The 25,108-nt window shown below is 41.8% G+C and overlaps 1 long non-coding RNA gene across 1 annotated transcript; it reads right to left on the minus strand.

Moving 5' to 3' along the window:
* Positions 1-541: 541 nt before the first annotated feature.
* LOC134356531 (uncharacterized) lies at positions 542-24,191 on the minus strand. Its single transcript, XR_010020380.1, has 3 exons — positions 24,126-24,191; positions 15,172-15,248; positions 542-771 (listed from the first exon to the last, which is right to left on the minus strand). It is a non-coding gene; the product is annotated as an uncharacterized LOC134356531 (long non-coding RNA).
* Between the last annotated feature and the right edge of the window lie 917 nt (positions 24,192-25,108).

Genomic DNA, 25,108 nt, shown 5'->3' on the forward strand with positions numbered 1-25,108 from the left:
CAATAAATTAGAACTTGAACATGAGTTCATAAGACATGCTCTCTAATCCAGGCAACATCTTGGTAAAGCTCCTCTGCACCCTCCTTCAAGCTTCCATATCTTTCCTATAATGAGGTAACAAAAACCAAACACACTAAATAACTCTTTGAGAAGCAGAATGAGTAAAAGTTCATTCTACTGTGGCTGAACAGCCACTGTTTTCAGTCCAATGTGTTCAAAACTTTCACGGGTGATAAATTTTGAGCATTTCAGTACAGTTGACATCATCTGGACGAATTAGAACCATTTTATTGCCAGCATATGAACAGACTAGAACTGATTATAGTTCAGAGCCAAACAAAAAACACAGGACAATATCGTAACAGACAACACAATAGCAACAAACAAATCATATGATAATAATGTAAACAGTCATGAGCAATCAACAATTTGCATAATGGTCACATGTGCAAATGTCAATAATTAAACTTAAATAAATGTGAACATATGAACAGGTTAAATAATTATCAACAGAACAAGGAGAGCAGAAAAGACCGTTTAATGGATGCTGTGTAGGGACATTTATTACACCTGAGTGAGTTTTATTGAGAAGATGGATAGTTACAGGAAAGAAGCTTAGACGATAACATGTACTCCCGATAGTGATGGACTTGTAGCATCTCCCTAATGGCAATTTGGCAAATAGGTGACTGCTAGGGAGGGTGGAGTCAGCAGTAACTTTCCCAGCAACCCACACAAAATGCTGGTGGAACGCAGCAGGCCAGGCAGCATCTGTAGGAAGAAGTACAGTCGACATTTCAGGTTGAGACCCTTTGTCAGGACTTTCTGAAAGAAGAGATAGTAAGAGATTTGAAAGTGGGACGGGGAGGGGGAGATCTGAAATGATAGGAGAAGACAGGATGGGGAGGGATGGAGCTAAGAGCTGGAAAGTTGATTGGCAAAAGGGATACAAGGCTGGAGAAGGGACAGGATCATGGGATGGGAGGCCTAGGGAGAAAGAAAGGGGGAGGGGAGCACCAGAGGAAGATGGAGAGCAGGCAAGGAGTTATTGTGAGAGGGACAGAGGGAGAGAAAAAAGGAAAAAGTAATAAATAAACAAACAAACAAACAAATAAGGGGTGGGGTAAGAAGGGGAGGAGGGCATTAATGGAAGTTAGAAAAATCAATGTTCATGCCATCAGGTTGGAGGCTACCCAGACGGAATATAAGGTGTTGTTCCTCCAACCTGAGTGTGGCTTCATCTTGACAGTAGAGGAGACCATGGATAGACATATCAGAATGGGAATGGGACATGGGATTAAAATGTGTGGCCACTGGGAGATCCTGCTTTCTCTGGCAGACAGAGCGTAGGTGTTCAGCGAAACGGTCTCCCAGTCTGTGTCGGGTCTCACCAATATGTAGAAGGCCACATCGGGAGCACCGGATGCAGTATATCACCCCAGCCGACTCACAGGTGAAGTGTCGCCTCACCTGGAAGGACTGTCTGGGGTCCTGAATGGTGGTCAGAGAGGAAGTGTAAGGGCATGTGTAGCACTTGCTCTGCTTACAAGGATAAGCGCCGGGAGGGAGATTGGTGGTAAGGGATGGGGGGGAAAATGGACACAGGAGTTGTGTAGGGAGTGATCCCTGCGGAAAGCAGAAAGCGGGGGAGGGAAAGATGTGCACTTCGGAACCTGTCTTCCCCTATCATTTCGGAACTCCTTCTTACCCCATCATTCATTCATTCATTCCTTTTTTTTCTCTCTCTGTCCCTCTCACAATAACTCCTTGCCTGCTCTCCATCTTCCTCTGGTGCTCCACTCCCCCTTTCTTTCTTCTACCAGCATTTGGTGTGTGTCGCTTGGATTTGCAGCATCCGCAGATTTCCTCGTGTTTGAGTAACTTTCCCAGCTCTTTTCTTTGCTCTGGCAATGAACAGGTCTCTTAATGTCGGCAGGTGGCAGCCAATGATTTTCTCTACTGAGAGGACCAGTCACTGCAACCTAGACTCAGAGAGGGAGGAGGTGACGGGAAACCAAATGGCGATAGAGGTGGTCACAGCACTCAGTGATGGCTGAGTAAAAACTCATCAGGATACGCCCTGAGATTTTAAGTTTCCTAAACTGGTATAGAAAGAATAAACTCTGCTGGGCTTTCTGAGTGATGAGCATACCATGCTTGTCCTACTTCAAAGTATTGGTAATGGTAGTCCCCAGAAATTTGAATGACTCGACCATAGACACAGCCTGACTATTAATTTGCAAAGGTGGGCACATAAGGGTTGTTGGCAGAAGTCAATATTCATTTCCACTGTCTTGACAGCATTAAGCTTCAAGTTGTTACAAGCACACCTTGCTGCAAGATGGTCTACCTCTCTTTGATAGCACATAATTATTAGAGATGAGACCAACTACAGTTGTGTCATCTGCGAACTTTAGGATTTTAATGCATTTGCTTATGGAGGTACAGTCATATCTAGAAAACACAGCCCTGGGGAGACCCTGTGCTTTATGACATTGGACTGGATCATAGAGATTGATCTGGTAAAACATCTGTAGTGAAAACAAAAGTCTGATTAAAAAATGAAGATACAATATTAATAGTGGAATTGAAGAAACCCATGAACGTGCATGAAATGGCTTCACTATTGCAATTTCCAACATCACTGGACTTTTTAATTTGGCATTCAACAAACTAATTTCTGCACCCCAGACTGCTTTCACAGGTAAAGAAAGCTCATCTTGTTATTATCACACTGCTGTTTGTGGGAGCCTATTCTATGTAAAATAATAGTGTCGCGATGTGTGCTAGCTATATTGAAACCCAACTGCAGAGGAAAGACTGACTCTGACGTAGGGGTGGCGACGAGAGGCTATTCATAATAATTTCAAAAGGGCATCAGTGACTCTGCTGAGTGACAGCATGAGAAGGAACATTCACAAAACTAGGACCCTGCAATTAGCACTAACCAGGCATCTGCTCAAATAATAAAAGTAACACAGAATCACCGAGCTATCAAAAAAAACTTAATCAAACTTAAATAGAAGGCAGCAGGAGACTGTATTACAAAGAGCAAGTCACTGGAGAAAAATACAAGGAAAGCTAAATGATTAATGACGATCATTAACTAACAATTAACCATTTCAGCTGCCCTAAAAACCTTGGTGCCCCATGCTCTCCAGCGCCCTCACAGGCCTGAAGAACTTATCACAAAGAGTCACACTTCCGATATTTCTACAGCAGTTTAACTGGAAAAGCAATCTGTTGATTGCAGAGTGTTTTGAAACGTACTGAAATTGTGGAAGGTCCTAAATAAATGCACATATTTTTCTTTATTACTGTGACATAATCCACATCTTGACTTACTCAAGAGTCATACTACACAGAAATAGTCCTATCAGTTCACTAAGCCCATGCTGACAATCAAGTACCCATTTATACCCATCCTAAACTTGATCCCCATTTTGTGTTCTTATCCACTCACTCTATATTTTAGGACTCACCCACACACTAGTGACAACTTACAATAGCTAATTAAACTAGTCATTTTAGTACTATATGTATATATTGTTTACAAATGTTATTACAATATTGTCTTTTATATGCTACTCTACCCAAAGCCTAATGAAATTAGAGCCTTCTATAAATTTTGGAGTTGGTTAGTATTAAATACTTGATTTTAAAAAAGCATTATTGTGCAAATTTAACTTCAGACTTTCAAAAATTCCGTTCTATCACGCAAACTGCAAAACTTACGTTAACACAGAATTTCCTGTATTTTTTATGATTGTTACCATGATTTCATTTCAAGTATAAAGAAAGTTCTGGAACGTGGAAAGAATCTGGGAATGTGCAGTCCCTGCTGAACAGAAACTCCCAGCTGGCTGAGAGTGGGTGAGAGAAGTTCATCCTAGCCCTGGCAGGGTCAAGTACTGTACACACAATGCCATCATCATCACTATGTGCTCTCTGTTAGGACACAGGCAGTCACAGTGTTTGACCATGATTGTTCTTGGCAATTTTTTCTACAGAAGTTGTTTGCCATTGCCTTCTTCTGGTCAATGTCATCACAAGATGGATGACCACAGCCATTCACACAATGTACCAGACCCTTTCATGGCCCTTACCAAACCTACAAAGCAAGTTTGCTGACAAGATGAGCTTTATCAGTTTTCAAAAGTCCAGATCAGGAAGGCAACCTGACCCTCAGATACAAGTATAATCAAAATAAGGTGCAAAAGCCTGAAGTCCCACACCATCAGATTCAGCAACAGCTAATTTCCTACAACTATCAGGTTCTTGAACTAACCTGTACAACCCTAAAATTACCTCAGCAAGGGAACACTATGGACCATCCCTCGCACTACTATGGGCACGTCTATGAAATTTTTTGCACTAGTGTCTTGATTTGCAGTCTTTCCCTTTCCCTTCTTGTATAATTTATGTCCTGTGTTTTGCCTGAACTTACATGACTGTGATACTGTTGCAAGCAAGATTTTTATTGTACCTGTCCCTTGCTATTGCTATGCACAGGATAATAAACTATTGACATATCATCATATTCAGATTTACCTTTGGTAAACTGAACAGTCTAACACGGTCAGGTGAAACCAGGTTTATGAAAAGTTTTGAAAAAGTGGCAAGGTTAAAAGAAAAGCTTGAGATTGAGAAAAGGTGGTTAAATCTATTGACTGCATGAGTGGTGAACAGTAAATAAGGAACAGGGAGAAACCTTGTGTTAAAAAAAGTGCTAGGATTATGAAGCAGGAGGATTTAAATAGACAGAAATCACAAGGAAATTTGAAAATGAAGTTCTTGAAATTAACATATGCAAGGACAAGGATTATTGGAGTGTGGAGCAGAGTGAGTGAGGTCATGGAGTGAAATATTTTGGACATACTAAAACTCATATAGTGTTACTGGAATGAAAATACTTAAGGAGACTGGAACTACAAGGAAAGCTAACAGAAGGGGGTGGACATAATGGGAAAGATAATTTCTGTTCAGTTCAGTCCTTAAAATAAAGTCTGCGGGATCTCATACAACTGCCGAATTTTAACATTAGCATTTTATTTAAAAAGAAACAGATTGGATGCTCCAAAGATAATATGACAATGCTCAATCCAATTAACAGAAGAATAATCCTTTTACTTGTTACAGTTAATCACTTATCAGTTCTTTAAAGCCTAATGTAACTGCCTTTGACATATGTAACTTTTCCTTAGATACCTTGCTCTGTGATCAGTTCACAAAACCTCAGGAGAAAAGGTAAACAACTATTACCACACTAATCAATGACATAATGCTAAGGCTTTGTAAGGCAATGGTCAAACTGCACTTGGAGTATAGTGAGCAGCTTTGGGCCCCTTATCTAAGAAAGGATGTGCTGGTGTTGGAGAGGGTCCAGAGGAGGTTCACAAGAATGAACACGGGAATAAAAGAGTTAACGTATGATTGCTCTGGCCTGTACTCACTGGAGTTTAGAAGAATGAGGGGGATCTCATTCAAACCTAGCAAATACTGAAAAGCCTAGATTGGTCGTGGAGTGGATGTTTCCTATAGTGGGGGAGTCTAGGACCAGAGGGCTCAGGTCTAAATAGAAGGATATCCCTTTAAGAACAGAAATGAGGAAGAATTTGTTTAGCCAGAGGGTATGAAATCTGTAGAATTTATTGCCACAGACAATAAGTCATTGGGTATATTTAAAGCAGAGGTTGGTATGTTCTTGATTAGTAAGGGTGTCAAATGTTACATGGAGAAGACAAGAGAATAAGTTTGAGAGAGATCATAAATTAGCCATGATGGAATAGTGGAGAATACTCGATGGGCCAAATTGCCTAATTCTGCTCCTATGTCTAATGAACTTATAATCCTTCAACATTAAAATGGTTGCCATAATTAATATTTTCACGAATGCCCAGTTTGGATTTCACTTGGAATATCATCCCCAAACCTCAGTAGACCCCTGGCCCAATCATGGAGTAAAGAGTTGAATTTCAGAGGTGAAGTGTACATGATTGCTCTTGGCATCAAGATTTTATTTATCCAAGTATAGCATCAAGAAGTTCTGGCAAAACTGGTCAGTGGACAGTAAAGAAAAAACTCTCCAGTGGTTGGAGACATATCTCAGATTGTAGGAGATCAAAAAGCCAAACCCCAGGATATAAATGCAATGAATACCAGAATATATACTTACTCCTTGCAATATATCACCACTTTAATTTGTTGAAAATTACTTCAGACAGACAGTTGAATTTACTATTGTTGGGCTGGTCTATGTCCAAATTAATTTCAATTACCACACCAAATTAAACCCTAATGAAAATCCACAGAGCTTACAAGCTGCCATACATCACCCTGCATACACGGATATATTTCCCTCTCAACAATCCATTTACCTACTAGCATTGACTTGGCTTTGTGCTTCTGTGTGAGACATTTTCCTGTCCTCATCTGTGGCCTGAAAGCACTTTGGCACAGACCTATTCTTGCCTCTTCCGTCCTTCTCCCAACCCTAACTAGCAAATTTTGTTTTTATTATAGTGAGCTCTGTGAATCTTTGTTTCGTGAAGTGCCCTACCTATAAAGTTTAAACAGGGCAATGACCATAAAATGAATTCTTTGTGTAAACAATCATGAATATATTTGCAATCAAAGAAATATATTCATGATTGTTTTATATATACTGGTAACTAAATACAGGCTATATAAAATAATAGCAATATAACTATTTATCAGTATGTGGTATAAATCAATCGTTTATGTAACAATTAGTAATAACAGTTGTGGTAAAGTCATTTTCACCATAAAGACTAACAAAATGCAATGTTACATTTCCAAGATACATAAGAGGAAAAGTACAACTTTAAGTGCTAAGAGAGTTAGTAATAGAAATAAATCACTATCTCATTAACTTAATAACAGTACTTCTTGGCAAAGATAACAGAAACATAGTACAATCAGAACAAAAACACGCAGGAGTAGATGAATCATAGAAGTAAGAAAGGGAGATCTGGTGCAAGGTATCAGTCACTGGAACCTACAACTATGAGGATAATTGAGATACAATTCGATGCATACTTCGCTTGCCACAGGCTTTTAAGACTTTGAGTTGGGTTAATGATCTCATTTCAGTTTGGCCAGACAAAGATGAACTGGAAAATATTTTCTTTTATTGAACTTTAGAGGTCACCATATTGCCTGAACCTTAATAGAGTGTGAAGAATTTAAGTACAATTTCCTGTAGGAACCAAACCACTCATGGGTCCACTAGTGTGAGGCTTCTACAAAGTGCCCGCCTCATATTAATGTCAAGCCCTTCAGTGTTAATAGGACATGAATCATAGGGAAAGGCTGAATAGGTTAGGATTTTATTCCCTAGGGCATAAGAGAATGAGGGGAGATTTGACAGAGGTATACAAAATTGTGAGGGGTTTAAATAGGGTAAATACAAGCAGGCTTTTTTCTACTGAAGTTGGATGAGACTAGAACTAGAGGTCGTGTGTTAAGGGTCAAAGATGAAATCTTTAAGGGGAACGTGAGGGGGATCTTCTTCACTCAGAGGGTGGTGAGAGTGTGGAACGAGCTGCCAGTGGAAGTGATGGATGTGGATTCAATTTCAACATTGAAGAGATATTTGGATAGGTACATGGTTTAGGCGCATATTGACGGCAGAGGCAAAGTAAGAGTTTCCCCGGACTAGATGAGCAGAAGGACAGTTTTAGTGCTGCAGTGTTCTATTATTCTATGATTCATTAGTGTGACCTTGCTGTATAAATGCCTTGACAATAGGGTTTGGGTTGGAAAATGCCTTGACAATAGGGTTTGGGCTAGAACAATCTTTGCTCGCAAAACAGCTAACAAATCCAGAAAAGTATGAACTGATTCTTTGTGGAAGGTCAAATGCGAAGGTAGAATACAAGATTAATGCCAGGATTCTTGGCAGTGTGGAGGAACAGAGGATTCTTGGGGTCCGCATCCATAGTTCCCTCACAGTGCTAAGTAAGTTGATAGGATTTTTAAGAAAGTGTATGGTGTGTTGGCCTTTGTTAATTGGAGGATTGAGTTCAAGAGCCTCAGGGTAATGTTGCAGCTCTCTAAAACCCAGGTTAGGCCACACAGTGCATTGCGTTCAGTTTTGGTCGCCTCATTATAGGTGATATAGAAGCTTTAGAGAGGGTGCAGAGGAAATTTATCAGCATGCTGCCTGGACTGGAAGGCATGACTTTTCAAGACAGGTTGAGCAAGCTGGGGTTATTCTCTTTGGTGCAACGGAGGATAAGAGTTGACTTGATAGAGGTGTACAAGATAATAAAAGGCATAGTTAGAATGGACAGCCAGCAACTTACTATAAATTACAAGAAGAAATATATATATAATTAAATAAGCAGTGCAAAAATAGTGCAGTAGTGTTCATGGGTTCTTTGTCCATTCAGAAACCTGATGGCGAAGGGGAAGAAGCTGTCTCTAAGATACTGAGTGTGTGTCTTCAGGCTCCTGTACCTCCTCATTGATTGTAGTAATGAGAAGAGGGCATGTCTTGGATCATGGGGGTTCTTAATAATGGATGCCACCTTCTTGAGCCATCACCTTTTGAAGATGTCCTTGATGGTGGGGAAGCTACTGCCCATGATGAAACTGGATGAGCTTATAATTTTCTGAAGCTTTTCCGATCCTGTGCATTGATTCTGTGTACCCCATGGGAATGCAACCAGTTAGAATGGTCTCCATGCTACATCTGTAGAAATGTGCTAGAGTCCTTAGTGACATACCAAATCTCCTTCAACTCCAAATGAAATATCACTGCAGGTGTACCATTTTCATAATTTCATCAATTTGTTGGGCCCAAGATAAACCTTCAGAGATGTTGACACACAGTAACTTGAAGATGCTCACCCTTTACGTTGCTGACCCTTTGATGAGAATTGGTATGTGCTCTCCTGGCATCCCCTTCCTGAAGTCTATAATCAATTCCTTTTGGTTCTACAAACATTTGGTTCTGTGAAAGTTTGGTTCTGAAATGCAGACTTATGACATATCAGTGAGGAGAAGGTTATGCAACCCTTTGCGGCAGCAAACAATCTGGGATGAAATACTTCAGAATAGACGGGTGGTCAGTTATAGAAGGGTGTGACTGTGTGATGCACGCCCCAGAATCCAGAAAGTGGTGTTATATGACACATGGTTCCTGCACCTGTCCAATGGATGTAATGTTCTTGCAGAGCATGGGAACCAATGTGAGGACTGAGGGGAGAACAAACAATCTGACTACAATATGGTGCTTCAGGATGCTATTTGTGTCAAGAGAGTCAAAAGGAAGGTGATTGTATAAGGAGATAATATTGCCAGGGAATTGCATGAGGTATTGGAGCAGAATTAGGCTATCTAGCCCACTAAGTCTGATCTGCAATTCATTCATGGCTCATTTATTTTTCTTTTCTCAACCCCATTCTACTGCCTTCTCACCAGTACTCTGAAGCCTACTTATCAAACAAGAAACTATCACTTTACACCTTAAATACAGTGCCAGGCATTGTAACCAAATCCAATGTATAATTGCCAGACATCTTCCTGGAGCTGGAGAGGAACGTGGAGTGGGTGAGGGAGTATCCAGTGGCCATGATCCACGTAGGCACCAAGAGCATAGGTAAGATTTTTCTGCTGTATGTGTTTCAGTAGCCAGATACCACCACCAAGTTAATCATTTCTACATTATTACCTGAGTCAAGTACAAACTGATACAGTTTTATTGAGATCAGGCAGATGAATGTGTTGCATAAAGTCTGATGTGTGAGAAGTGGGTTTCTAGTCATGAGTCACCAGAATCTGTACCAGGGAAAGAGAAAACTGTTGTTCTAGATCAGACTACACAGAGGCCAAGCTGGCTAAATAACATCTATTGAAAGAGAAACACTTAATGTTCTAGATCTGGGACCCTTCGTCAGAACCAGAACTCTGAGACAAAATTCTATGGAATCAATTACCTAGGGAGGTAGATGGGATTTTAAACAAAAAATGATAGAGAGGAGTCCAGTGCAGAGAAATTTAAAACACTAAAAAGTAAAAAAAAGGAGGCATAAACATGAGAATATCTACAGATGCTGGAAATCCAAGCAACACACACAAAGTGCTGGAGGACCTCAGCAGGTCAGGCAACATCTATGGAAAAGGAATAAACAGTCGACATTTCAGTTCCTGAAGAAGGGTCTTGGCCTGAATGGTTGACCGTTTACTCTTTTCCACAGGTGCGGCCTGACCTACTGAGTTCCTCCAGCATTTTGTGTGTGTAGCTTAAGGAATGGCAGTGGGTGAATGGATAAAGGACAGCCAAATTATGCCAGGAAGAGAAAAGGTTTGCAAACAAAATATTCCACTAACATAAAGTGGTAGGAAGATTACTAGGGTCTCAATACAAATCAATATGCACAGCACCACTGTGGAGATATGGCTGCAGGATGTGGAAGGCTGTGAGCTCAACATCTGAGGGTGTTCAATATTTAGAATGGAAAAAACAAAGGAAAAATGTGGTGAATGGTTTTATTAGTAAATCAAAAGTAACAAGAAAGATATTGATTCAAAAATTCAAAAGTCGTGTTGGTCATGCTAAAAAACACCAAGGGGCAGAAAAACATTATCTATAACAGGGGCACCCGACCTTCTTTATGCCATGGACACCTACCATTAATCGAGGGGTCTGTGGACCCTAGGTTGGGAACCCCTGTTCTGTAGGATTCCAAACAGCAGTGGCAATACAGGGGAAGACATCAAACAGGAAATTATAAATGTTTGAAAGGTCCAAAAGTCCAGATCATGCGTGACTTCAATCTATTTATAGAATTTATAGAATTAACAATAATACTTGGAGCATGAACCTTTGGAGTGTGTACGGAATGGCATTTTGGTCTGTCCTTGGAGGAATCAATTTGCAAACAGGCTATCCTAAATTGAGTACTATGCAACAAGAAAGGGTTATTTAATATTCTTCTCTGTAGGATATTTAAAGGAAGATAACAAAGTTCTGTTTTAAAATAGATAGTTCAATTTAAAACTAGTAGTAGGTAAGTGTAGATGGCACATGAGGAGTGAGTTGACTATGATAAATGAGAAAGACATGACAGTGGATAAGCAATTGCTAATACTTAATAAGCGCTAATGCAGGAACCACAAATTATATATTCCCTTCAGGATCAAAAACACAAAATTAAAAGTTACCAAGTCATGGCTCACAAAAAGAAGCTATCAATAGTATTGCATCCGAGGTGCTCGAGGAATATAAAGAATGTGAAAAGAATCTTAAGAAAGAAATTAGAAAAGTTAAAAGAAGATATGAGATTGCTTTGGCAAGTAAGGAGAAAATAGATCCCAAGGGTTTCTATCATTATATTGATAGCAAAAGGATAGTGAGGGATAAAATTGGTCCCTTAGAGAATCAGATTGGACAGCTATGTGTGGAGCCAAAAGAGATGGGGGAGATTCTGAACAATTTCTTTTCTTCGGTATTCACTAAGGAGAAGGATATTGAATTGTGTAAGATAAGGGAAACAGGTAGGGAAGTTATGGAAACTATGATGATTAAAGAAGAGGAAGTACTGGAACTTCTAAAGAATATAAAAGTGGATAAGTCTCCGGGTCCTGACAGGATATTCCCTAGGACCTTGAGGGAAGTTAGTGTGGAAATAGCAGGGGCTCTGACAGAAATATTTCAAATATCATTAGAAACGGGGATGGTGCCGGAGGATTGGCATATTGCTCATGTTGTTCCATTGTTTAAAAAGGGTTCTAAGAGTAAACCTAGCAATTATCGGCCTGTGAGTTTGACGTCAGTGGTGGGTAAATTGATGGAAAGTATTCTTAGAGATGGTATAGTAAATTATCTGGATAGACAGGGTATGATTAGGAATAGTCAACATGGATTTGTGCATGGAAGGTCATGTTTGATAAATCTTACTGAATTTTTTGAAGAGGTTACTAGGAAGGTTGACGAGGGTAAAGTGGTGGATGTTGTCTACGTGGACTTCAGTAAGGCCTTTGACAAGGTCCCACACGGAAGGTTGGTTAGGAAGGTTCAATCGTTAGGTTTTAATATTGAAGTAGTAAAATGGATTCAGCAGTGGCCGGATGGGAGACGCCAGAGAGTGGTAGTGGATAACTGTTTGTCAGATTGGAGGCCGGTGACTAGTGGTGTGCCTCAGGGATCTGTACTGGGTCCAATGTTATTTGTCATATACGTTAATGATCTGGATGATGGGGTGGTAAATTGGATGAGTAAGTATGCAGATGATACTAAGATAGGTGGAGTTGTGGATAATGAAGTAGGTTTTCAAAGCTTGCAGAGAGATTTAGGCCAGTTAGAAGAGTGGGCTGAAAGATGGCAGATGGAGTTTAATGTTGATAAATGTGAGGTGCTACATTTTGGTAGGACTAATCAAAATAGGACATACATGGTAAATGGTAGGGTGTTGAAGAATGCAGTAGAACAGAGGGATCTAGGAATAATGGTGCATAGTTCCCTGAAGGTGGAATCTCATGTGGATAGGGTGGTGAAGAAAACTTTTGGTATGCTGGCCTTTATAAATCAGAGCATTGAGTATAGGAGTTGGGATGTAATGTTGAAATTGTACAAGGCATTGGTGAGGCCAGATTTGGAGTATTGTGTACAGTTTTGGTCACCGAATTATAGGAAAGATGTCAACAAATTAGTGAGAGTACAGTGAAGATTTACTAGCACGTTATCTGGGTTTCATCACCTAAGTTACAGAGAAAGGTTGAACAAGTTGGGTCTTTATTCTTTGGAATGTAGAAGGCTGAGGAGGGACTTGATAGAGGTATTTAAAATTATGAGGGGGATAGATAGAGTTGACGTGGATAGGCTTTTTCCATTGAGAGTGGGGGAGATTCAAACAAGAGGACATGAGTTGAGAGTTATAGGGCAAAAGTTTAGAGGTAACATGAGGGGGAACTTCTTTACTCAGAGAGTGGTAGCTGTGTGGAACGGGCTTCCAGCAGAAGTGGTTGAGGCAGGTTCGATGTTGTTGTTTAAAGTTAAATTGGATAGCTATATGGACAGGAAAGGAATGGAGGGTTCTGGGCTGAGTGCAGGTCGGTGGGACTAGGTGAGAGTAAGAGTTCGGCACGGACTAGGAGGGCCGAGGTGGCCTGTTTCCGTGCTGTAATTGTTATATGGTTTATATGGTAAACGAAAGAAATAAAGTAGATAAGCATTAACAAGAAATTACTGCAGAAGAAATTATTGGGATTGACTGAAGCTAAATCCCAGGGTTTAGTTATTTTCATCCTTAAGTCCTAATAGATGTAACTATGGATTAACACACACAATATACTGGAGGAACTCAGCTGGCCAGACAGGCATCTATGAAGAACAGTAAATAGTCGATGCTTTGGGCCAAGTCCCTTCATCAAGACTGAAAAGAAAGATGAGATGTCAGAGGAAGAGGGGGGGGGACCGAGAGGGAAGGAAGAAGTACAGGGTGGCAGTTGATAGGTGAAACCAGGAGAGGGGAAATGGGCGATGTAAAGAGTTGGGAAGTTGATTGATGAAAGGGACAAAGGGCTGGAAAAGGGGGAATCGGATAGGAGAGGACAAAAGACCATGGAAGAATGAGAAAGGGAGGAGAACGAGAGGGAGGTGATGGGCAGGTAAGGAGAGAAGGTGAGAGAGGAAAACAGGAATGAGGAATGGTGAAGGAGAGATGGGGGGAGGGGGGAAATTACCAGAAATTTGAGAAATTGATGTTCATCCTACCAGGTGGAGGCTACGGAGACGGAATATAAGGTGTTGCTCCTCCAACCTGAGTGTGGCCTCATCGAGGCAGTAGATGAGGCCATGGACTGACATGTCAGATTGTTGAAACATTTATTTGCCTTCCTCACTGACTTCCTTCAGCTGGGACTAAAGAATCTGTTTGGAGACTCATCAATTGGTATCTGGATGACATAACCTATTCATCGGTATTGCTTTATCATGGTGGAAATACTGTTTATAACTATGGATCAGTGGATGTATTAATGGTTAAAATTCTAGCTTGTGGATTCTTTCACATTGTACAATGGCAAATATAAGCCCACAATTAAAAAACAGGCAGTAGAGAGTCAACAGGGCACTAAAGAATAGCTGGCCTGACATCAGTAAAATAAAGAATGTGGTAACAGGAGACATGGAAGATTAAGCGACACACATAAAAAATGCTGGTGAATGCAACAGGTAAGGCAGCATCTCTAGGAAGAGGTACAGTCAACGTTTCGGGCCGAGACCCTTCGTCAGGACAGTTATTCACAATGTACTGTATATTAATGATTTGGACGAGAGAACTAAATGTGACGTATTTAAGCTTGTTTTACACCAGCCTACCGGCGGGGGCCAACCTGAACAATATCTCCACCACGATAAAGCAAGATCAATTCCAATTAATAGGGCATATCACCCAGGTGCCTAACTCATGTCTGTCCAAACAGATCTTTTACTCCCAGTGAGGAAAGCAAGGAAATGTTTCAACAATAACATCAAAATCAGCCTGAAGATATTCAACATTACATCTAAACACTGGGTAGATATTGCACTCATTAGATGCACCTAGAGGAAATCTGTTCAAGAGGGAGCTGTGCTACCTAGAACGACTTCTGTTGTGCCATCAAGAGGAGAAGCTGAACAACCAAAAGACCTAACCACTAACGACATCCACCACTTACTCGCAACCACACTACATCAGAATATGTGGATTCCAGTCTGGCCTCTACAGTCACCTAAGGACCACCAATAGACAACCCCTTAGGAGAACATCATACTGTACCTGACTTCAGTGATTGTACTGCTACTGTTGTGTGAAACTGGGTGGGATTGTGAGGTGAGGGGGGATGCAGAAAGGCTTGAAGGTGATTTAGACAAGTTGAGTGAGTGTGCAAATACTTGAGAGGTGGATAGATGTGAAGTTATCCACCCTGGTAAGTAAAGCAGAAAGATGGTATTATTTAAGTGGTGATGGATTGGGAAAGTTTGCTCCTTGAACACTAGTCTCTGAAAGCAAACATGGAGGTTCAGCTAACATATAAGAAGGAAATCGTATATTGGCATTTATTGCAAGAGTTTTCGAGACACTATCAAAGATGTCTTCATATAATTATACAGCCACTGAGTGACAGTATACCTGGAGTACTGAGTGTAGCTTTTCTACTTACCTAAGAACGAATATACTTGCCATTGAAGAAGTTACAGGTGAAGGTGTAACAGACCAATTCCCGGGATGGTTGGATTGCTGTATGAGGAGAAATCAAGTTTACTAGGATTATATTTACTAGGGTTTAGGAGAATGTGAGGTGACCTTATTAAATTGTACACATTTCTGACAGGGCTTTGCAGGCTGAATACTGGGAAAATGCTTTCCTGGCTGAGAAGTATAGAATGCAACTCTATAGTCTCAGAATATGGGGTAAGTAATTTAGCACAGAAAAAACGAGAAATTTCTTCACCTAGAGCATCATGAAACTATGAAGTTCTTCACTGGAGGACATGGAGGCCAAGGTATCAAATATATTTAAGAAGATGATACCTTTCTGGACACAAATAGTATCAACAGATGAAGCAAGAGGTTAAGAATATAGCAATGGATGGAGAATTAGAAACAATTACAGTGAATGACAGAGCAGACGGGAGAATCAAATACTCCTATTTTTCTATTTTTTAAATATTTCTGCGAAGCAGAAAGTTGTTTTGTGGAATATGTCCAGGAGGATTGGCAAAACTCCTGACTAGTTATTTGTTCAGCTGTGCATTTTTGCCTTGTGGAACCGACTGAAGTTCATGGAGGCGTTCATCAAATGAAGAAGCCATTACTTCCAGAACTAGGCCCCATTTCTTGGACACAGCTGGAATTAGGGTCGACCTGAACTAGGTTCTTAAGCGGAGGCAGGTTTCTTGTGGCTTCAGCCTGTGGTGGGCTGGCGCCACTGATATACAACAGCAGAAATTAGATTCTGTTCCTTTTACCAAGCTGGAATTCCAGAGGTGCATTCAGGTTATTGTGCTTATTCACAGACAATGCAAGTAGCATTCCATGAATATCTTGCCTGTGGTAAATGTGGCCCCTTCCTGTATGGGAAAATTGTGTTATACTTTGCCATTTCCCAACAATTCTCAGAAGTTTACCATGTACTGTATGTGTGATTTGACAGGAAAAGGAAGATTGATTTGGAACATTTGATATGTTATTCTAATTTCTTAAGAATAAAGGAATATTGAATATAAATATGGTCTCTCTCTCCCTCTCTCTGTCAGGGCTAAGATCTACAGACCAGGAGAAGTTATGTTGTGGGATTAAATCATCTTTTTAAATTCCATCTGATCTCCTCAGATCCACCAGAAACTGAGAGCTCAGACAGGCAGCAGTTATATTGTCTCCTGTGTCTGGAGTAGCACACTGCCTTGTTCCATCCTGCCTCAAGGAAAACAAAGAATAGGCAGGCAGGCGGGCAGGCATTAAATACTGGAGATTAAAGAAGATTTGCCATAGTTTGCCTCCTTTCTTCAAACACAAGACTGGAAGGTTTTGTGCCAAAAGATAAAAGAAAGATATAGAGCTAGGTCTTCTGCTCTAATAAAAAGTGATGGACGGTACTGGCACCACACAAAATGCTGGAGGAACTCAGCAGGCCCAGATTCATCTATGGAAAAGAGTACAGTTGACATTTCAGGCCAAGACCCTTCGGCAGGACCGTCCTTCTTCTCCATTCTATCCAATTGTGCCGTCATTTTTGTAGAGCTTGGGACCTGCACCCAAATTTCCTCTGTACCCTTAAGAGTCCCCATTTACTTTCTTCCTGCATTTGACTTTCCAAAATACATCACCTCACATGTGTAAATTGAAGTCCATTTGCCATTTCTTCAAATTTGCAACGGATCTAAATCCTCCTGTACGCTTTGACAAACTTCCTCACTAACTACAACTTCACCAATTTTCATGATAGCTACAAACCTACTAATCAGGTCTCCTATACATTAGCTCAAAGGGTCTTTGATTCTTTCTGTCAGTTTTGTCATTTTCAGATTTGTTGTCTGAAATAAATCATTTTATTAATGGATTTTAATAAATGTTTTTTTTTCTCAGAGTCCTAGAGTAGTCATAGAGCACTACAGCACAGAAACAGGTCCTTCAACCCATTTAGTCTGTGCTGAACTATTAATCTGCCTAGTCCTAATGACTACACCTGGACCAGAGCCCTCCATACCCTTCACATCCATGTACCTATTGAAATTTCTCTTAAGAGCTGAAATCAAATCCACATCCACCACTTCCACTGGCAACTCATTCTGCACTCTCACCACCATCCGAGTGAAGAAATCCTAGGTGACCAGAACTGGACACAATACTCCAAATTAGTGTAACCGGGTGACCGTCAGATCTTATTCAGTGTTGTTAAAAGAGTACTTAGGCATCCATCCGGGTAATGCTAGAATACGCAAACAACAGGAATTCTGCAGATGCTGGAAATTCAAGCAACACACATCAAAGTTGTTGGTGAATCCAGCAGGCCAGGCAGCATCTCTAGGAAGAGGTACAGTCGACATTTCGGGCCTGATGAAGGGTCTCGGCCCGAAACGTCGACTGTACCTCTTCCTAGAGATGCTGCCTGGCCTGCTGCGTTCACCAGCAACTTTGATGTGTGTTGCTAATGCTAGAATAGTTGTCTGTGCCTCTAAGGGAGACAGTGATGTCATTACGCATGCGCGGGATAGTGGGGAGACCATTTTGTTTCTGCTGAAGACGCTGGTGGGGCGTTGAAATTGAGTTCATCCTGGAGACTGGGCATGGTGAGGAAAGGTGAGCATTAATTGACAATATCCATGTGAATTCATTTTTGCTTGTTGGCGGATCGAGAATATCGGTAATTTGACATGTTTTACAATGGATGCTTTAGATTTCCACTAGTGAAGAAATCCACACTGGGTAGCGTGGCTTAGGCAAAGTTCCTCACCATCGAAGTAGGTCAGTCTTCCTGTAATTTAACAACCAACCATACCTTGTAAAAGTTGTGCCAAAGTGTACCTTTTGTCTAACTTTATTGTATCGGGACTGATTGGGCATGTAACCGCGTAGCATGAATGTTTAGTCTCTGTTCAGACGTTCAGCATGTGTGTACGTCTTAGATGAGATGTATTTGCTTACACTTTTCGCTGTTATGTATAAGATGCAGGGTGGGTGGGATTCTAATGTTGTTTGTATTGTGTTCCTCCAGAATTGCCACTACCGTATTAGTACCATATTGGTTCTGGTATTTTTCATACTGCATACGCAATTCTGTTCATACACAAGAGTGTGGATCGAAAGTCAAACTGAGATTGTAATGGCAAGAGCTGGTTGTAAATTCGTTCGTTTTGTTTCGCGACCCTCGTCTGGCATTTAAACATCTAAAACAGATAAAGGAATTAAAACCCGAAAAAGTATTTGTTGTCCTGTGTGTGTACTTTTCCCCAGGCTAAATTAGTCCTCACCATCATCTTGTACAACTTCACGAAGGGCAATGTGCCAGAAGCTCTCTTTCCGATGCTATCTACCAATGATGCCACTTTCAAGGAAAGTGTACTTGTTAGGGTTTGATGTATTGATATGGAATGATGGATTAATAGTTGCATATGATAAGATGGAGAAATGAATATATCACTCCATGGTGTCAGGACTGTAGGGTAGTCACATAAAGTTAGGCGAAGCTCCAGTGTGGTTCAAGGGTAAAATGACATGACCATCACAGCTCCATTGCTGACATAATGCCAGTTGGACCACAGAATCGTAGAATGACAAAGCACAGAAGCATACCATTTGATCATAGGACATAGAAACTGAATAGGTCCATTCTTTCCATTGAGTCTGCTCCACCATTCAATCATTTTAATTCCCAACCTCATTCTCCTGTCTTATCCACATAACCTTTGATAACCTTCCCTATTGAAGAACCTATCAATCTCTGCTTTAATTGACTTGGAATTGGACTTGGACCCAATGACTTGGGTTTCAAAGCTGTTAGTGGCAATGAAGTTCACAGATTCCAAGTAGTGTCGCGTTGGACGGAGGAAATGGATGAGGTCCTCCGTGACTGCTTTGAATCGGTGGACTGGTTAGTATTCAAGGACTCGGCAGCTAACCTCGATGAGTATGCCTCAGCTGTCACGGACTTTATTTGGAAATGCACGGAGGACTGTGTGTCTCGCAAGACAATCCGGGTATTCCCCAACCGGAAACCTTGAATGAATTATGAAGTCAAGTCCCGTCTAAAGGCTAGAGCTGCGGCTTTTAGGTCTAGGGACACCAGTCGCTACACGGAATCCAGGCGTGAACTCCAGAAAGCCATTAAGGGCGCCAAGAGGCAATATGGAGCCAAGTTGGAAGCAACACACATCAAAGTTGCTGGTGAACGCAGCAGGCCAAGCAGCATCTATAGGAAGAGGCGCAGTCAACGTTTCAGGCGGAGACCCTTCGTCAGGACTAACTGAAGGAAGAGTGAGTAAGGGATTTGAAAGCTGGAGGGGGAGGGGGAGATGCAAAATGATAGGAGAAGACAGGAGGGGGAGGGATAGAGCCGAGAGCTGGACAGGTGATAGGCAAAAGGGGATACGAGAGGATCATGGGACAGGAGGTCCGGGAAGAAAGACGGGGGGGGGTGACCCAGAGGATGGGCAAGAGGTATATTCAGAGGGACAGAGGGAGAAAAAGGAGAGTGAGAGAAAGAATGTGTGCATAAAAATGAGTAACAGATGGGGTACGAGGGGGAGGTGGGGCCTAGCGGAAGTTAGAGAAGTCAATGTTCATGCCATCAGGTGGAGGCTACCCAGACGGAATATAAGGTGTTGTTCCTCCAACCTGAGTGTGGCTTCATCTTTACAGTAGAGGAGGCCGTGGATAGACATGTCAGAATGGGAATGGTATGTGGAAATAAAATGTGTGGCCACTGGGAGATCCTGCTTTCTCTGGCGGACAGAGCGTAGATGTTCAGCAAAGCGGTCTCCCAGTCTGCGTCGGGTCTCACCAATATATAAAAGGCCACATCGGGAGCACCGGACGCATCACTTCACCTGTGAGTCGACTGGGGTGATATACTGCGTCCGGTGCTCCCGATGTGGCCTTTTATATATTGGTGAGACCCGACGCAGACTGGGAGACCGCTTTGCTGAACATCTACGCTCTGTCCGCCAGAGAAAGCAGGATCTCCCAGTGGCCACACATTTTAATTCCACATCCCATTCCCATTCTGACATGTCTATCCATGGCCTCCTCTACTGTAAAGATGAAGCCACACTCAGGTTGGAGGAACAACACCTTATATTCCGTCTGGGTAGCCTCCAACCTGATGGCATGAACATTGACTTCTCTAACTTCCGCTAGGCCCCACCTCCCCCTCGTACCCCATCTGTTACTCATTTTTATGCACACATTCTTTCTCTCACTCTCCTTTTTCTCCCTCTGTCCCTCTGAATATACCTCTTTCCCATCCTCTGGGTCACCCCCCGCCCCCGTCTTTCTTCCCGGACCTCCTGTCCCATGATCCTCTCGTATCCCCTTTTGCCTATCACCTGTCCAGCTCTCGGCTCTATCCCTCCCCCTCCTGTCTTCTCCTATCATTTTGCATCTCCCCCTCCCCCTCCAGCTTTCAAATCCCTTACTCACTCTTCCTTCAGTTAGTCCTGACGAAGGGTCTTGGCCTGAAACGTCGACTGCGCCTCTTCCTATAGATGCTGCCTGGCCTGCTGCGTTCACCAGCAACTTTGATGTGTGTTGCTTGAATTTCCAGCATCTGCAGAATTCCTGTTGTCCAAGTTGGAAGCCCAGGCTAACCAAAGGGATGCCAGTAGACTATGGCAGGGTCTAAATGAGATCACTGGGTTCAAAGAAAAGGTTGGGAATATCAATAACTGTGGCGCTTCTCTTCCTGATGAACTTAACGTATTCTAAGCAAGATTCGAACAGAAGAGGAGTGTCCCGCTCCCTCCGGATGAACCGGACCTGGTGGCATTGAGATTCATTGTCACCGAGGAGGACGTTAGAAGGGCCTTCCTGAAGATAAATCCAAGGAAGATGATGGGCCCAGATGGCGTCCCGGGACTGGTTCTCTGGGCCTGTGCAAGCGAGCTAGCTGGAGTGTTTGCTGACATTGTCAACTGCTCCTTGCTTCAGTCTAAGATCCCCTCATGTTTTAAGAAGGCAACGATAATCCCAGTGCCAAAGAAAAGCAAGGTGTCATGCCTGAATGACTATCGACCTGTGGCTCTGACATCAATTGCTATGAAGTGCTTCGAGAGATTGGTTATGGCACACATCAACCACAGCCTACCGGTCAACCTCGACGCTTTGCAATTCGCCTACTGAAGCAACAGGTCAACGGCAGATGCCATCTCCCTGGCCCTACATTCCTCCTTAGAACACCTGGAAAATAAAGACGCATACGTAAGGCTCCATTCATTGACTACAGCTCTGTCTTTAATACCATCATTCCAAATAAACTGATTCCTAAGCTCTGGAACCTGGGCCTTAGCACTCAGATCTGCAGCTGGATCTTCAACCTCCTCACAGACAGGACCCAGGCTGTAAAAATAGGGGACAAACTCTCCTCTACAATCACTCTGAGCACTGGTGCCCCACAAGGCTGTGTACTCAGCCCCCTGCTGTACTCACTGTACACCCATGATTGTGTAGCCAAGTTTCCATCAAACTCAATATATAAGTTCGCTGATGACACAACAATTGTAGGCCGTATCTCGGGTAATGATGAGTTTGAGTACAGAGAGGAAATTAAGAACCTGGTGGCATGGTGTGAAGACAATAACCTATCCCTCAACGTCAGCAAGACGAAGGAATTGGTTGTTGACTTCAAAAGGAATAGCGGACCGCACGACCCAATTTACATCGGTGGTGCGCAAGTGGAACAGGTCAAAAGGTTTAAGTTCCTTGGGGTCAATATCACAAATGACCTGACTTGCTCCAACTAAGCAGAATTCACTGCCGAGGAGGCCCAACAGTGCCTTTACTTCCTGAGAAAACTAAAGAAATTTGGCCTGTCCCCTAAAACCCTCACTAATTTTTATAGATGCACCACAGAAAGCATTCTTCTAGGGTGCATCACAACCTGGTATGGAAGTTGTCCTGTCCAAGACTGAAAGAAGCTGTAGAAGATCGTGAACACGGCGCAGCACATCACACAAACCAATCTTCCGCCTGTGGACTCACTTTACACCGCACGCTGTCAGAGCAGTGCTGCCAAGATAATCAAGGACTCGACCCACCCAGCCAACACACTTTTCGTCCCTCTTCCCTCCGGGAGAAGGCTCAGGAGCTTGAAGACTCGTATGGCCAGATTTGGGAACAGCTTCTTTCCAACTGTGATAAGACTGCTGAACGGATCCTGACCCGGATCTGGGCTGTACCCTCCAAATATCCGGACCTGCATCTCGGTTTTTTTGCACTACCCTACTTTCCATTTTTCTATTTTCTATTTATGATTTATAATTTAAGTTTTTAATATTTACTAATTTTTACTATTTTTAATATTTAATATTTGTAATCCAGGGAGTGGGAAGCGCAGAATCAAATATCGCTGTGATGATTGTACGTTCTAGTACCAATTGTTTGGTGACAATAAAGTATAAAGTAAGTAAGTAAGTAAGATTCACCATCATCCGACTAAAGAAATTAGTCCTCAGATCTGTTTTAAAGGAATGTCCTTCAATACTGAGCTGTGCCCTTAGTTCCTAGACTCTCCAATTATTGGAAACATCCTCTCAGAGTCCACTCTGTCTAAGACCTTCAATGTTCAAAAGGTTTCGATGAGAGCCCCTCCCATTCTCCTAGACTCCAGCGATCAAACAGCTATCAAACCCTCCTCATATATTAACCCTTTCATTCCTGGGTTCGTCCTCCAGACCCTCTCCAAATCCTGCACATCCTTTCTTAGATAATGGGCCCAGTTAGATTTGGCTCATCAAATCTGTGCCAACCATCAAGGGCACATTTACAGTATATTAAACATGGCATTCCAGAGCATGGAAACAGACCCTGTGCCCTACTGAATCCATGCCAATCATTATGCAACTACTCCTGGAATAATTCCATTTCATTATCTCCACATTGCATGCAACTCTCTTCAAATTCTACCAACTCAGCCACACACTAGTGATAAGTTACAGCAGCCAAGTAACCTACCAAGAGGCGTCTCTTTGGAATGAGGGTGGAAATCGGAGCATCCAAGTAAAACCACTGCATACTATTCTTAAACAGAGTATTGAGGAAGAAAAATATTTAATGAGTCATTAACTTGAGCAGACATAATCAGAACATTAGTATCAGTAGAAACTGAGTTCTTACACTAAATTTTATTGTACAAATTTTGTATTGCTACATTATTATCAGCAGCAATGCTTTTGAATACTGATTACTTCTTTCCTTCTAAAGCAGTGCTGACTTATAATTAATGTGTAACTGATTTTTGTTCACAGCGTAAGCAAAGATAAACATTTTTAATCTTGTTTTATCTATGCAGGTGACTCACCATTATCTGATACTGAAAATCAATACCAGTGCCAGCAGTTTGTTGACCTTTCTTCCAAATACAGTACATTATGGCATTGTTTTTCTGAAATTTATGACAACATTTCATCAGTAATCAAACCACTCCTTCCCTAAAAACATGGGATTCATTTTCTTGGCTTTATTTTTAGAACCTCTAGCTGTTATAAGGGGAGAGAAATGGGATGCATTTCTTAAGGATGTCTAATCAGTTTTCTGGCACTCACTTCTCTCAGGAATCCATCACGTAAACCCCCGTCATCCTCTCAATTTTAACATAAACAGAAATTATTGGAAATGGCCATCAGGTCATGAAAGGTCTACAGAAAAGAGAGTTAGTGTTTCAGATCAATAAACTTTCATAACATAATGGCAACGTGCAACAAAAATCTGGCTGTCTATGCTGACAATCTGGAGAAAGGAGTTCAGAACTCATCGTAGTGGCTGTGAAATTTAAATTCAGTTAATAATCTGTTTTTTTAAGACATCTAGTCTTAATGATGCCAATCACAAAATCCTCTGTATTGTTGCAAACAATAAGCTATCACTCAGGAAACCTAGTCTGCCTTATAAGTGACACTGCACCTTCGTTTGTGTGGCTGATTCCGCAAAGACATCTGTTCAAGGGTAGTTAGGGATGAGCAATAAACGCAGGCCCTGATAATGGTGTGTAGATCCTGAGAAATAAGAACAAAATAGCTGTAAGGTAGAAACATAGAAACATAGAAAACCTACAGCACAATACCGGCCCTTTGGCCCACAAAGCTGTGCCAAACATGTCCTTGCCTTAGAACTACCTAGGTTTACCCATAGCCCTCCATTTTTCTAAGCTCGATGTATCCATCCAGGAGTCTCTTAAAAGACCCCATCATTTGGAAAAATCACCTTGATAATTCAGGGCTAAACCATTTTGAGTCTATTTAAGTTATTAAAGTCTTCTTACAGGTATAAACTGGAGTCACTGCTGGGTGTCATCAGCAAGCTCTTGCTCAACCCTTGGGCTCCATGCGGGAGCCTACAACTGAGAGCAGCTGGAGCAGATTATTCTGAGCTTGTGCATTTATGCAACTCTGAAGGTTACCGGGCTCCAGCAGACAAAGAGCAATGTGTGGAAATGCTGGAAAAACCTAACAGAATTTGTTCCAAAGTGTACCTGCCATTGACCTACAGATTCAGTTCAAGGTGAGGTTCCTCTAATAAGCAGCGCATTTTCAATATTGTAGTTGATCAGGAGCACTTATCTGTACCCTCCTTATTGCATAACAGGCTGTGGCTTGTAATCAGAGAATGATCCTTTTGGGACTGACATTACAGTCAGGAGAGAACAGAGTTCAAGGTGACAGTTTCCTTGGGTTATGACCCTTACCAACGTGTCAGTCCTGAATTTAGGCAGTTGGGTTTGAGTAAAAGGTCAAATATTTAGAACATATGGGTAGTTTTAAAATGAACTCAAAGGACTAATAATTGATCTGGCCTTATGAAAGTAAAAGTTGCAATGCTTGCACTGATATGGGCCACAGTATTTTTACTTTATTTAGGGATACAGCATGATAACCGGCCATTCCTGT

This window comes from Mobula hypostoma, chromosome 14 (genome assembly GCF_963921235.1).
Source record: "Mobula hypostoma chromosome 14, sMobHyp1.1, whole genome shotgun sequence".
NCBI classification, from domain to species: Eukaryota; Metazoa; Chordata; class Chondrichthyes; order Myliobatiformes; family Myliobatidae; genus Mobula; species Mobula hypostoma.